We start from the raw sequence: 13049 nt of genomic DNA on the forward strand, positions 1-13049 counted from the left end.
TTAATTTCCTTTGATAATTGAATTAATATCCTGACAAAATATCCTGAACATTTTTTTAATTTCTTGATTAACTCTATGACATAAAACTAGTTTAAATATTATAATCCAAGAGATTCGTGGCAAAGGAATCTTGTTTTCGTAGTTTGTTCTCAAAATGGCCTTGTTCCTGTTGACTATAGGTGTTTATATGTACCATATTTCCTCTTTATCCTATCGCTTCTTGTTTTGCAATTCGGTCGGTGATTAATTTCGTACTGTTGAAGGCATCGCTGGAGATGTTATATATGTAGCGCTGTTTGATATAATCTGTTGTAGACGGTAGCTTTTACTCATTTTTGTAGAGATGTACTTAATAGGTCTTTTCAATGATCCGTAGTACCACGAAAATAGAAGAAGATAACAGCTGCTCAGAGAATACTCTTGTGCGTTAAGATCGTTTTGATGAACCCTTTGTACATTATGTTGGCATCGTCATTATTTATATTACCAGTGCTTTCTAAAAGAAAATGTAACTTTTCAGTTTCTTCATACACCGATCGCTCTTAATTTCAATCGGGGATCAGTTAACATATCGTTATGTGATAGGAGTTGACTTAGACTCGTATAAAGTGGAATGACATTTGTTTCTAAGGTTATAGTTTTTTTTATAAATCTGAGGAAATGCTCGAAGTAAATATCGGTGTAATGCGGGATCGATAGTCGTACTCTCAAACTTCAATGCTTTCAAAATTAAGCGGAACAAAATCAATTAAGAGTAGAGAGCAACGTCAGCTACTATTCGGCCAACAAATGAAGGAAGTCGTATGTTTTGAGTGTAGTCAGTTAAGAAAGATGACATTTTCCTTGAGATGAACTTATTTTTCAAATATTCGAACTGGCAATCACTACAATACCTTATTTGCTTTCTTGTTTATTTACACATATAACCTGCAATTTATGCGTTCCTATTATCTAGTTAATTGACACAATTATGCAATGAAAATTTCAACTGTCGGAAATAGCTTTGAAACGCCTCAACACCTGTTCAAAATTCCATAATCTGGCAAATATTGTTTATCATTGGCAAAATAGCTGAACTTGAGAATTCAAGCAACTTAGTAATTGCTTCAAATTACAACACTTCAGATGGTGTTTTTCTTTTCTTTTTTTGTATCAAAAAAATATGCTTTTTGAAAAAAAAAAAATTAAAGGCTTCCAAGAAAAGTAACATGTGCTTATGATGTGTCATTATATTGTTAAATACAATATATTTGTAATTAAAATTGCATAAAGCAATTAAACGTTGGAATCAAGGCTGTACCAGAAGTACATTGAAATGGAAAAAATATTGAAAATTGCAACTTTTTCTCTTGAAATCGAAAAAAAATCTAAAATTAAAAAAATAAAAATTATTTTACAGAAAATAGCTAAAATAATATTTTTTTTGTTATTAAAAAATTATTTTTATTCATATTTTTTTAATAAATCCTTTATCCTGCAAAACATAAAAATTCACTCAAATCAATGAAAGTAATAAAATAATTTTCCGCCAAATCTTCAATGCTTTCTCTTGTGTATGTAATTTTTCTCGATTTTTCGGCAAGGCAAAGTTTGCATTTTCCAGCTTAAACGCGAATAAAACACTTAAAACATAATTGCCAAGAAATAACATTTAAAAACTCATTGCACAAGCAACTATAAGAAAATGGAAAGCACAACAAATATAATAAAGTAAATAGGGAAAAAAACGAGAAAAGTGTATTAACCTGTTCATTCCGCTTTACGCTTTTCTCGTTTTACCAGCACGTCAATCTTAAAAAGCGGGTCACAACGTGCTTCTTTCGATTTTCTGCTCGCACACATAACATGCATACAAATAATGTCAAAGCATGTGTGAGTGGCCGTGCAACAGCGCTTGCAACGTCAAAACCGGTTCTCTCAACACATTTGTATACAATTATGCAGCCGTAAGCAATGAAGCGCAACAGCATATATGCATACAGTAGATTTGAATGCTATACAAACCAGTATACAAGTATTCAAATGATTCAGAAAGCAATTGCATACCGGGAATATCGGTTCCTTGAATGGAATTCGTACATTGCTGTAAAATTAAGTAAACAGAATATATAATATTAATTGCATGTATCGTCATCAGCAAAGCCTGATAATTTATAAATTTTTCCTTAAATGTTTTCGATAATTTCTGAGCACAAGACCAAGGCAGAGAAGGCCAAAAATCACATAAGTTTGAGAATTTTAATTTCACATTCTATTTTATTCACTATTGTGAAATAAAAGGCAAAGGAAATGTCATTTTGGATAAATAATATGTATAAAACTTCTATATTATATTTAACGGCGTATATTAGAATATTTTAACTCCCTAGTTGCTCAATAGATTGATATTCTGAGGTCTTCCAAAGAAATATACAAAACCCTGTTTCAAATGTATAATAAAAGATTCTATAAAATTTCATTAAAATTCGACGGCCACACTGAACTGCTTATAATTCCTTCTACATATTTTCTCTAGTGTGTTTCTTGAATAGATTCTGATATTAAAAAAAATTTAAACACAAAAATGTTGGTTTCAATTTTTGTAAAATAATTGTTCAAATTGAATACATTTCACACTTTTCAACATAGAAACTTGTGTCAAAACTCCATATTTTCTTAAGCCTTTGGTACGAATACTACTCTTGCACAGTGTTGTTATTGGTTAACATAATGTGCATGCGGCAATATTTGTGTTGTTTCTTTGACTTTTACTAAAACATTCATTTTTATGCTAAGCTCTCAGCATAGTTTTTTATTTATGCTGAGAGAGAGAGAGTTAGTATCTTGCGCTCTCGCCGTGGCAATTGACTACATTCTCAGCCAAAGGGAGTGGCGATCTGCGCTGACCTGGCTGAACCCTAAATTAGCGGCTTGAGGAGTTAGTATGTGCAGCCTGTCTGAGGTCAATTATTGATAAAATATACACCCTTCTAATATGTCACTTCGGCACAAAATGTCAATTAAATTGGAAAGAAACAGTTGTTGAAGAGCAGCCACTTGCTGTGCTCTCTCACACCTATTACTACTGTCAACTTATGTATGTGTAATCAAAGTAAGCTTGCTTTAGGTATATGCTTAAGAAAAAGTCCGTTAAAATTTTGGCTTATTCATTGCTGAGCGCGACTGCTTTGGTGTTGGTATTGGTGCGCCGTGTTTGGGAGTGGCTTGAGAGTATGCGTCAACAAAAGTAGTATACAGTTAACACTTGTTCTGGCAAGACGTAACCATAACCATATTATTTAACATAATTTGTTTACACAATTGCAGACAGTGAAAATCTTATAGAAAAAACACAAAAATATTTATTATTTAAATTATTTTTGACACAAAAAAATATATACCACACATGGGTCCGCGTGGCGTCGAACTTTCCAGTGAATTGAAAGCGCAGATAATCCAGCATTATAAAGACAAGAAATCGGTGCGTGTTATTGCGCGTTTAGTGCACAAATGTCCAGCGACGGTTCAAAAGGTGATAGAACGTTATCGTGACTCGGGTAGCATACGAAATAAGGCGCGTCCCGGACGACCGCGTAAATTCGATGAGCGCGAGCATCATTTGATATTGCAGAAAGTGCAACGGAATGCCAAAATGAGCGCGCTCCAACTGCAAGAAGAGGTGGAATGTGAGACGGGCAAACTGTGCAATACCGAGACCATACGTCGTGTGCTCTACTCCGCTGGCTACATAGGACCACTGATCCATCGCAAGCGTGTGGAATTCGCCAAGGCTCATCTACAGCACGATCTCAACTATTGGCGCACAGTGATCTTCTCAAGTGAATGCCAATTTCAAACATACGAAACCGCGCAGCATGTGACGCAATGGCGACGCGTCAGCACAGAGTCGGATGCCACGAACCCTTTGTTTGCCTCAAAACAACCCGATAACCTTATAACACTCTGGGGTTGTATGGCCGCCAAGGGTGTTGGTCAACTGGTTATCTGCGATACGCAAATGAATCGTGATAAATATTTAAAAATACTACAAGAAAATGTGTTAGCAAGTGCCTCGAAGCTCGGCCTACTCTCTAGCGGTTACATATTTCAGCAAGATAATGACTGCAAGTACCGAACAGGTGTGGTGCGCGATTGGCTGCTCTACAAAGTGGGCAAAGTGTTGTATACGCCATCGCAGTCGAGTGATCTAAATCCCATGGAGCAAATCTGGGGTCATCTAGATTTCATGGTACAGCAAAGTGCGGTGCAAAGTGAAAAGCAGTTGCGCTCTTTGCTGGTAAATGAGTGGCAGCAGATAACTTCGCCCGTAACCGAAGCACTTGTCACATCCATGCCGAAGCGTTTGCAGGCCATTATAGATTCGGACCAGCCAAAGTCAAAAAATATATGAAGAATTTGCATTTACAACAGTTGCAATTGTTTTTTTAAATTGAAAAGTAAAACGACCGCCCATTACTCCGTCCAATTTTGGTTTAATATAATTTTAGTCCTAGATAATTTCGTTAAAATGTCCATATGCATTAAGTATAATTTTTAAAAGCCTATATGTTAAGTGTTTAGACTAATGTAACGCCAAAAGCTTTTTATAGCCCATTTTTTATACGAAAATATATACAAATAAAGTAAAAATTTGAAGTTTTCCTCAAAAAATTCCAAGTCCAGATACCTAATGCAAAATTATTTTCTCGGTCTATGCAGTCTTTATTTAATAGCTTCTCAAGGTATTCATTTGTTTACATATCCAAGGCGAAAGCCAACAAAACAACTTGATGAACTAAAAAATGTAAGCTCCTTCGCATGCATCGTTTGTTTTTCATATAGAGCGGATATCATGCCGTCGGAATGGTTCGAAACCTAGCCATGTTCTATAGTCTTATCCGCCTCTCACTTTCTATTGAATATACGAAACTTAATCTAGTTTCTAGTGGAGAGATCTCCTGGTAAATACTCTGCAATGGTCTCTGATCTCTGTTGGTTCTCTTTTTCCTGAAAATGGTACTTTTTTGGTCTTTCTAGAATCCAAATTTCACTCGCTTTCTTCATTCTTCGTATTTTTACATACTCATATTTGACTGGCCGAATTTTTTTTAACAACCTTTTCATCAAATATTGTCTCTTTTTACATACACCTACTCAATTAGGATTCGTTTGGCTCAACAAATCGTCTGAATTATAGGTTGGCTGAAGTTTGGCGTTTAGAAATCTTAACTTGATGTCTTGATACGATCTCGGTCAGAATTACAATGTATCAGGTTTTATATTATTATATGGTAATATACATCTCAAGTACCTATTATAAATAAATATTATTATCTAATATTCTAAAAATGTTAATGTATGTCAATGCATACCTTCAAACGTAAAAAGTAACAAAAACAAGTAAGGAAGGGCTAAGTTCGGGTGTAACCGAACATTTTATACTCTCGCAATTTATTTATTTAACTTTATTTATATTATATAATACACAATTTGACCCACATATTCGTCATATATATTGTATAAAGTCCATTGAAAGTTGGAAACCATAATATTAGGTTGGAAGCACCGAGGTCCTCGTGTCCGATATATGGGGCCTTAAAAACCTATGGTCCGATTTCGGCGATTTTTAGAATGGGGCTGCCACACTATTAATATAGAATTTGTGTAAAGTTCTGCACCGATATCTTCACTAGTACTTACTTTATATATTGTAAAATAAACGATTCAGATTGTCTTCAAAGTTGTGGTATATAGGAAGTAGGCGTGGTTGTGAAGCGATTTGGCCTATTTTCACAACATATCATTGGGATGTAAGGAAACTATTACAAACCAAGTTTCATTGAAATCGGTCGAGTAGTTCCTGAGATATGGTTTTTGACCCATAAGTGGGCAACGCCACGCCCATTTTCCATTTTGTAAAAAAATCTGAGTGCAGCTTTCATCTGTCATTTCTTATGTGAAATTTAGTGTTTCTGACGTTTTTCGTTAGTGAACCCCCTTTTAGTAATTTTCAACTCAACCTTTGTATGGGAGGTGGGTGTGGTTATGATCCGATTTCTTTCATTTTTGGACTGTATTAGGAAGTGGCTAAAAAAACGACTGTAGAAAGTTTGGTTTATATAGTTCTATTGGTTTGCGAGATATATACAAAAATCTTAGTAGGGGGCGGGGCCACGCCTACTTCCCCAAAAAGATTACATCCAAATATGCCCCTTCATAGTGCGATCCTTCATACCAAATTTTATTTCCATAGCTTTATTTATGGCTTAGTTATGGCACTTTATGTGTTTTCGGTTTTCGCCATTTTGTGGGCGTGGCAGTGATCCGATTTTGCTCATTTTCGAAAGCAACCTTCCTATGGTGCCAAGAAATAAATGTGCCAAGTTTCATCAAGATATCTTAATTTTTACTCAAGTTACAGCTTGCACAGACGGACGGACGGACGGACGGACGGACAGACAGACATTCGGATTTGAACTCCACTCTTCACCCTGATCACTTTGGTATATATAACCCTATATCTAACTCGTTTAGTTTTGGGTGTTACAAACAACCGTTATGTGAACAAAACTATAATACTCTCTTTAGCAACATGTTGCGAGAGTATAACAAAGGCAACTAAAGTCAAATTCCAGACAAATGAGCGTGACTTTGCTGACAAATGCGATGAAAGCGAACAATTGACAATTCCAAAGTTACATGATCTGCTAGTAAAATAAGCAAACTAAAAACAATAATAACAATCACGAGGTTCCTAAGCTGAAAGGTATCCAAAGAATATACGTTCAAAGCTAAAAATGAGTAATATAAACAAGACGTGGCTTGGCAACAGCTCTTCAATGCAATTCAGTGCATTTGCACTGCTTTCGATAAAAAATAGCAACAACAACATTAAATGAAACGAGCGAAATTGAAAAGCTAAAAACACTGAAATTGACAAATGACGCCTTGTGAGTGGCAAAACAAATCCGAAATTGATATTAATCGTAGAAATGTCAAAACAAAAAATGCGCTATAACAACAAATATGCAAATCAATACATATTTACATTTCTATACGTTTATATGCATCTTCACACACACCGAGTAAGAGCAACAAATGCAAATATGGTTGAATGCAATTATTCTGCCGCGCTATCACCTTAGCAACAGCAATTTGTTCTAACAATGTACATAATATTTTTTCTTTTTTTGTTTTTTTGTTATTGCGATTGTTGACAACACAAAAATGTGCCAACTTAATTTATATTTGAACGACATAAAATTAGCTCTCAACGCCAGCACCATAGCCGATTGCGTTGTTGACATTTATTTTCAACAATAAATTACTACTGCACAGTGGATCAGTTTACTTGATATGCTATGCAATTAATTATGTACTTGTAAACTCAACTCAACTCAACTCTTAAGAGTTATACTTGTTTTAAGTTAAAAAAAATAATATATCCTTAGACCAGAAACATAATTGCAGAAAGATCGTTTCGCATTACAACCTATCTTAAACAACCTTATCTATATAATTAATTTCTCACCAGTTTTTCGTCGGTCGTTAAGTTCTGTAAGAGATAAACCTACGTATATTGGGTAATTGTAGAAAATTACAGGATTCAATATTTGTTTTTCAAAGAGTTCAAATGAATCTCAAGCTTTTGCATTCTAATGAACTATGCCAAAAATATATCATACAAATAGATATATTCGTTTCTTTTAAGAAGTTTAATAGTACTTGTTTAGGCACTAAAATTTGTCAAAAATACGAATTTCTAAATATGAAGCCTCCAGCACCGGCACTACTAAGCCATCTTACGAAGAGCCAAATTACGAGAGTTAAAAATACATCCTTTTCAGTGCTATATACTCGTATAATGGATAAACTTTAGAAAACAGTGCTATAGACGCCAATACAATGTATAACTCGACTTCTAATGATACCTAACGAGTGATTAGTATTTGATATGTGAACACTATTTGACTAAAGAATTTCTCGATTTCATTTGCTTATTGAAATCAGAAGTATCTTCACTTAAATCTCCAAATTTGCGATTAAAAATAGTCGACTTAACAAATTGTAATAGACTGGACTGTCTATTTTTAGTAATCATGGTTTAAACCCATTGTATAGGTTTACATCGACCAAAATTATCATATTCAATTATATATACGAACTCCTAACTCTTCATTACTCGATCTTTGTAGATAACTTTTTAGTTTCTTCAGATAATGATCGATCATTTATCATATGAGGTTGATCTAAGGTTAGGTTTGGTTAATCTGGTAGGCGAATGAGATACACATAAACCGAATTCGGTTCATTGCGATACCAGATGGAGTGCCGTCACGTAGTAAATGAGAAGTAGTCATCCTTTAGGATGCTTGCGCTTGACGCGAATTTCAAAAGGTGTTGTGGTTTCACTAACGATATCTCTTCCAGTTTATCTTACTGTGAAGCCCCCAAGTGCTGAGCCGTTACTTTGTCACTGCAGCACAAGCACACAAGAGATGTTCCATTGTTTCTCTGGTAGCTTGCTCTTGACATTTTCTGCATTCTTCGCTTTCTGTCAGCCCGCCACCAGACTATGACCAGTGTATATGCCGACCATGTTCCTACATTTCCTTCTATCGAGCGTCAGTAAGAACTTCGTGTATTTCTGATTTACCGCTTTACACATAACATTTGCTGTTTTGCATCTTTCGCTCTGATTTTTATACTCTCGCAACCTGTTGCACAGAGTATCATAGTTTTGTTCACATAACGGTTGTTTGTGTCACCAAGAAATATAAGAGTTAGATATGGGGTTATATATACATAAATGATCAGGATGACGAGTAGATTTGAAATCCGGATGTCTGTCCGTCCGTCTGTCCGTCTGTCCGTGCAAGCGATAACTTGAGTAAAAATTAAGATATCTTAATGAAACTTGGAACACATGTTCCTTGGCACCCTGAGGAGGTTGCTTTCGAAAATAGGCAAAATCGGTCCACTGCCACGCCCACAAAATGGAGGAAACCGAAAACCTATACAGTGTCATAACTAAGCCATAAATAAAGTTATGAAAATGAAATTTGGAACATAGGATCCCATTAGGGAGGGGCACATTTGGATGTTATTTTTTTGGAAAAGTGGGCGTGACCCCGCCCCCAAATAGGTTTTTTGTATATAACTCGCAAACCAATAAAGCTATATAAGCCAAACTTTCTGCAGTCGTTTCTTTTAGCCATTTTCTTATACAGTCCAAAAATGAAAGAAATCGGATAATAACCACGCCCACCTCCCATACAAAGGTTAGGTTGAAAATTACTAAAAGTGGGTTAACTCCTTAACGAAAAACGTCAGAAACACCAAATTTTACATAAGAAAAGGCAGAAGAAAGCTGCACTGAGATTTTTTTACAAAATGGAAAATGGGCGTGGCGTCGCCCACTTATGGGTGAAAAACCATATCTCAAGAACTATTCGACCGATTTCAATGAAATTCGGTACATAACACTTTCTTGACACCCTGATGACACGGGTGGAATATGGGCGAAATCGGTTCACAACTACGTCTACTTCCCATATAACCCAATTTTGAATTCCATCTGATTCGTTCACTTTATAATGTATTCATAAGGAACCAATGAAGCTAGCGGAATAAAGCTTTACACAAATACTGTATTTGAGCTGTGACATCACTTGTGGAAAAATTGTCAAAATCGAACCATGACTTTTCAAGGCCCCTGATATCAAACATGAAGAACTCAGTGCCTAAGGTTAATTTTTCACCGAAAATATAGGTAAATCCCTCAGATATTTTAATGTAATTCATTCCCTCTGAATTTTTTTCTTATAACAGTTTCTCTCTGTACCTGAAATGGTAAAAATTGGGTCATAACTTCCCCCAGATCCCATATACCTAATTATAAGTAATATTAAATTAAGTGAGCGTATAGTCTTCGATACGTTGTATCTTGGTGGTGAAAACGAGTGAAATCGGTTTAGGAATTACCTCAGTCCTCATATACTATTTATGATGATTTTCGTTATTCTATTGAACTTTATGCCGAATATATGGGTCGAATTGTGTTGTCTTTATAAAATTACATCAATAAATTGCGAGAGTATAAAATGTTCGGTTACACCCGAACTTAGCCCTTCCTTACTTGTTCTTACTATGTTCCTGTCTAGATCATCATATAGGCAGTGCATGGGCTTACCTACGGCGATCACGTCTTCAGATGACAGTCTTACGAATCTCTTGGCAATTTCGTCTACTACCTCGCTACCCTCGACCTAAGATCTAAGATAATGATTAAATCATTTTTTAACACTTTCAGGATGTTTTTATATTCGTGTAGATTTTGTTGTAGTAATATTTTCTATTTTTTAATAATTTTCAAAAATTCTGACTTGAAAGCGTTCGCATTCCTTCCTGCACTTCATCTGTTGTTCTAACTGTTAAAATATATCTTTATAACACAAATACCGTTACAAATGCCGTCATCTATTTTGTTTTGCTAAGGCAAAAGTCATTAAGTATATTTCACTTGAGATGAGAAACTATAAAATTGTGTTAATATGCAATTACTTTTATGAGCACTGTTATTCACTATTGTCATTGGAAAATTTATGCCGTTATAAACACCAATATTTACTTATATACTCGCGCTTACATAGTATTTGTGCATTTATCTTAATTAATTGTAACATTTGCAAACGAATTGAATTTGTAATTGAAAGAAATATGCGTCGGCAGATGCATTTCGCTGGGCGAAGCGAGTGGGGGAGGTCACATCAATTTGAGTGGTTTACAATTAAAATGACAAAGAAGGCGGGGGAGTGAATGTCAATATGTAAGCACACATACGCACATATATATGAACTTCGTGTTGCAGCTAATGTGGGTGTGTTGGCTAAGTGGAGGCATCCTCCACTGTGTAATTGCAATGAGTTCAACTTGTTGCGCGCTTTTCCTACTTGCATGAACTTGGACAGTTAATGGGTGGCTGCCTACGAAGCTTATGTGGGTTTAGCAGCCTGTAAGCATTGCTGGGCGTATGCATTTACATAAAAGTACATATGTGTATATGTACATATGTATGTATGTGTTGGTATACAGCTAACTATTGAGTAGGCGCATCTGTGGCCATTTACTTGCATAGCAATCAAGTTTAATTGCGCGCGTGTGGCTGAGTTACAGCCCTATAAGTTTTAAAACATCCACTCACACATACACACATATTTGCATTCATACATATGGCTTGTTGTAAAAAATACCGCAATTTATAATGCAATAAGAAAATTGCTTTTAACAAGTTACAAAATGAATTGAGCTTTTACAAAGGGAATTGTTTTGTATGCTAATTCTGTAACTCAGTACTAATGAGTATTATGTAAAAGTCAATTAATTCATATTTGAAAACAATTATTTGAAAAAAAAAACAGTGACTGCAAGGATTACGTATACAAACACTTATTCTATTTTATAATCGTTCTATTTCGATATAGTTGTGAAGTAATAAAACAAATAAACTTATTAAGTTTATTTTTAGAAAAAATTTTTGATAATTATATGTAAACATATGATGATTATTAAGTGATAAATGCTATAATTAATTAGTTAGTTTACATTTTTGCTTCAGATATATTTAGAATATATACCTCATCAGTTAATATTGATATAGCTGTATATCATTTATTTCAGCAAGATTGCAAGTATAAATTTGATAGCAATTAATTCCTGGATTTATTTTTTTGTTTTTGAATAATTTTCGATAAAATCTCTCCACTTTTTTTAATTCTAAACACTCTTAGATACTTAAAAATCTTCAAAAAATAACCCTGACAGTTTAATCCCAATTAAATATGGTTTTATGCATGTTTAAAACAAAAGCAAATAATCTCTAAAATACCATTAATAATATTACAAAATGCACAAAATACAATATATACTGTAGAAAATCATAAAAAATTAAATTCATTGGCAAGCGATAACAGAGACGACAAGATTGCATATGTGAAACAAAGCGGCTTATTGGCTAATTAGCAGTAATTCACAAAGGATCGACAGCACAAAAACAAAAAAAATAATAACTTGAGAAAAAATGTGTTAGCGATAAATCACAAAAAAATAATCGCAATGTGTTGCATATTCTCGTAATAATTTTTGTTGAAAAGATGAGCATACATTTATGAGTACAATAGATTTTGTAGAAATGTGATCAGAAAGTTAATCTAAATAATTAATTGTATGTCATTTTAAAAGTTTGTATTTATTTTCTCGATAATACAATCTATTGTCTTTAGTAGAGTAATCTAAGTTTTAAATTTTATATTAAACCATTATAACTTCGTTTATCACACAGTTTTTGCTATCATGTTGGAGATTTCAATACTATTTGATTAATGCGCCTAATTGTAGGCAACAGTTTACTACAAATAACATTTCAAATTAGAAGCAACTCAGTGATCAAATATTGAAAGTGATAGTTTTTTAATAAATTTAAATATTTTTTGAAAGTTTTGGCTGCCACCCAGTGTCAGTTAAGTAATAGTTAATGAACGAAATGGACCACTCGGTCTGAAAGCGTACACATGTTATACTTGTGGAGGGTGAAACGCACAATAACTATATACTTTATTTTAATATTTTTGCCATAGGTAAACTACCTAAACTCATTTAAAGTTCATACTAAACACACTTATTGCATGACCCTTTATTTTTTCACAAATACCCATACGCTTCTAATTAGTGTCATTGCCAGTTATAGAAAATGTGCCATGTCTCGCATTGCCTCACACGCACACACACACACACACAGACATATGTTGTTCTTCGATATCTGCTGCAATTGTACCGTATTTGATTTTCACTTATGCAACATACATATATATATATGTATGTATGTACAAGTCTCCAATAATAGGTTTATCGCATAATTGTAATTGCAATAAAAGAGAAATGACGTCTGTCTCATTATGCCAGATATCTTTATGATAAACTTTGTTGATTTGGCATGAGTAGGCGCATGCATACCAACACTTGTTTGAAGGTATATGTATATCTCTATAATATAGAATAATTTGTGATAGCAC

At 34.2% G+C, this 13049-nt stretch overlaps 1 protein-coding gene across 5 annotated transcripts in view; it reads left to right on the forward strand.

Annotated features, from left to right (window-relative positions):
• Positions 1 to 13049, forward strand: part of Prkag2_1 (5'-AMP-activated protein kinase subunit gamma-2) — a 184322-nt gene that overhangs the window by 47920 nt on the left and 123353 nt on the right. The gene's annotated exons all lie outside the window — the stretch shown is intronic.

The sequence above is a fragment of the Zeugodacus cucurbitae genome, chromosome 2 (genome assembly GCF_028554725.1).
Source record: "Zeugodacus cucurbitae isolate PBARC_wt_2022May chromosome 2, idZeuCucr1.2, whole genome shotgun sequence".
In the NCBI taxonomy this organism is placed as follows: domain Eukaryota; kingdom Metazoa; phylum Arthropoda; class Insecta; order Diptera; family Tephritidae; genus Zeugodacus; species Zeugodacus cucurbitae.